The sequence below is a fragment of the Dioscorea cayenensis genome, chromosome 17 (genome assembly GCF_009730915.1).
Source record: "Dioscorea cayenensis subsp. rotundata cultivar TDr96_F1 chromosome 17, TDr96_F1_v2_PseudoChromosome.rev07_lg8_w22 25.fasta, whole genome shotgun sequence".
NCBI classification, from domain to species: Eukaryota; Viridiplantae; Streptophyta; class Magnoliopsida; order Dioscoreales; family Dioscoreaceae; genus Dioscorea; species Dioscorea cayenensis.
In genome coordinates, this window is record NC_052487.1 from 12,933,955 (window position 1) to 12,937,186 (window position 3,232).

Genomic DNA, 3,232 nt, shown 5'->3' on the forward strand with positions numbered 1-3,232 from the left:
ACTAGGGGTCTTTCGCCTGGATGAAATGGTTAGATTTACACACAGGAATAGGGTTTATCACTTGGAATCCCTAGAACTCCATGCAATTTTGCATAGTGTGAGGTGTTGAGATTGAGCGATTTCTCTGCCGGGACATAGTGTAGAGTTAGTTATGGTTGACCTTAGGTTTGAGACCGTGTACTTTAGGATTTCCACGACTCATTAAGCATTAGTTAGGAAGCATAATAGTAGGTCTTTCACTTGAAACATTAGTAATAGAGGAAGCATTGTCTGAGTACCCCACTTCTATCGATTGTCTTTCCTCTTACTTACTTGGGCCTCTCATTCTTGTTTCTTTTATTTTTGCTTATATTACACTTTATTGAAACAATCATTAGTCATTTTTCACTTGGTTAAGTAGCAATTTTAGTATTTTTATTCCCTACTCTCTATGAATACGATACCTCACTCACTTGGAATTTATTACTTCGATAAACCTGTGCACTTGTGGGTCACACGCAAGGGGCGTTGTCAAGTTTTTGGCGCCGTTACTGGGGAGTAGGCATTTAGAGATACTTTTCACTTTGTTATCTTAGCCATTCATCATTCATTCTACTTCACATCTTTTTATTCTATCATCGTTCTGATTTGTTTTCTTTATTTTGGTGCACCTCCAGGATATGACCCAAGGGAACCCTTCGATATTAATTGAAGGTGATACTGAACTTGAACGTACACTCAGAAGAAAAGGTAAAGAACCTGTGCAAGAACTGTCGAATCTAGCTAAAGCCGAAGTTGAAGGGTCTGACAACATGGCAGAATAGAATGAACAATAGAGACCACTTTCAAATTATGCCAGACCATCAGTATTGGGGACACAATCTAGCATTGTGTGGCCCCAGATTACAGCTTCGAACTTTGAGCTAAAGCCAGCATTCATCTAAATGATACAGCAGTCGCCGCAATTCAATGGTTTGGCTAATGTGGATGCAAACAACCATATTGAAAACTTCTTGGTAGTTTGTGACATGCTAAAGATTAATTGTATTACGGATGATGCTATAAGATTGAGGACTTTCCCATTCTTTCTAAAAGGAAGAGTAAAGCAGTGGCTACATTCTTTACCATGAGCATCCATTACGACATGGAATAAAATGGTCGAAGCTTTTCTTGTAAGGTACTTCCCTCCGAGGAAATCGGCGAAGCTTCATAATGAAATATCATCGTTTGTCCAGATGAAGCTTGAATCCTTGTTTGAGACATGGGAGCAATTCAAGGACCTCTTGCGGAAGTGTCCACAGCATGGTTTCCCCGAATGGATGATCATTCAGACTTTTTACAACGGGTTGAATCCAAGTACGAGATAACTTTTAGATGCTGCCGCAGGAGGTACAATGGGGAACAATACCCTTGAAGAAGCCTGGCAGTTGGTAGAGGAAATGGCCATAAACAACTACCAATGTAATGCAAGGGAAAAGAAGAAAATGGCTGGACTCCATGAAATTGATGCGGTTACATCCTTAGCAGCCCAAGTAGAGGCATTGAGCAAGAAATTGGATACATTGACTTCACTGAGGGTAGCCATGATCATGAGTTGAGATGGTTGTGGGGGTCCACATATGCTCTCTGATTATCGTATTCCAATTGCTACTTCAGGGCCGACTGAACAAGTAGATTTTGTGGGTAATTCGGGAAGGGTACAAGGTAATCCTTATAGCAACACCTACAACCAAGGGTGGAGGAACCATCCTAATTTCTCATGGAGTAACCAAGGGCAACAAAAGACCATAGCACCCCGGGTTTTCAACAACAACAACCCCCGAACATGGAGAATAGAGTTTCAAGGTTAGAAACCCGGATGCCCCACTTAGAGAAAGCCTTGACTAGATTTGTGCAATCATCGGATACACGGTTCCAATTGATCGAGGCTACACTTTGCAACCACACCGCTTTATTGCACAATTTAGAAAATCAAGTGGGGCAAATTGTGAAGTCTCTATCGGAGAGACCACAAGGAAGCCTACCGAGTAATATCGAGACTAATCTGAGAGAACATGTGAAGACGATCACTTTGAGAAGTGGTCGTGAGGTTGAGGGTAGGTTTCCAAGTAAGAAGACCAATGTTGAAGCACTCGAGATTGTGGAGGTTGAGGAGAGAGCTAACAAAGAGAAGGAGGTGGCACCCCCACCTTACAAGCTGAGAATCCCATATCCTTCAAGATTGATGAATAACCAAAATAATAAGCAATACAAGGAGTTCTTGGGCCTATTCAAGCAATTGCACATCAATATTCCTTTTGTGGAGGAGTTGTCTCAAATGCCTCGGTATGCCAAGTTCTTGAAAGATCTTTTGACCAATAAGAGCAAGTTGGAGGAGAGTGCATCAGTGATTTTAGATACCTCTTGTTCGGTGGGGTTGCAAAAGAATATGCCGAACAAGAAGAAAGACCCAGGAAGCTTTGTGATTCCATGCAACATTGGCAATTTGGGTGAAGAGATGGCATTAGAAGATTCAAGGGCTAGTATCAACGTCATGCCATACTCGTTCTTTCAGAAGCTAGGCTTGGGAGAGCCTAGGCCCACTCGGATGACATTGCAATTGGCAGACCAAACAATGAGACATCCGAGGGGCATCAATGAAGACATACTTATCAAGGTGGACAAGTACATATTTCCTGTAGACTTTGTAGTGTTGGATGTCGATGAGGATGCAGATGTTCCTTTGATACTTTGGAGGACATTTTGGCACACTTCCAAGGCACTTATTGACATGGACGACGAGGAGTTAACACTAAGGGTTGGAGATGACAAGCTCACATACTGCCTCACCGAAGCCATGTGACATTCTCTCGACTTTAATGATACTCTTTATTTTCTTGACACTACCGATGAACTAATCAATGAATATGTGCAAGAAATGTTGAATCCAGACCCGTACGCGGGGTTGCTAGGCAAAGAAATGGAGAACAAAGAGGTGATGATGCTTGGTCTAGAGGAGAAGGTACCATCTACTCCGAGGATTATGAAGAAGATGCTCTGGAAGATGAAGCAAGCTAGGAGACACCACAAGAAATGCCCCAAGGCTGTTGGGGAATTACAAGAACAGAACAAGGGTGATGAACCCTTAAGTTGTAACAAGCTCGGTAACTCTCCCTCTACCTTAAAAAGATTATGTTCATCATGCTTCTAAGTCATGGGTAAGAGGAGAACCTTCATCTATGAACCCCCATGAGGTAAGACAAGGTACATCAAG

At 42.2% G+C, this 3,232-nt stretch overlaps 1 non-coding gene across 1 annotated transcript; it reads right to left on the minus strand.

Annotated features, from left to right (window-relative positions):
- Positions 1-1,181: 1,181 nt before the first annotated feature.
- On the minus strand, positions 1,182-1,288 carry LOC120281452. The gene has a single exon (XR_005542591.1). It is a non-coding gene; the product is annotated as a small nucleolar RNA R71 (small nucleolar RNA).
- Positions 1,289-3,232: the final 1,944 nt, after the last annotated feature.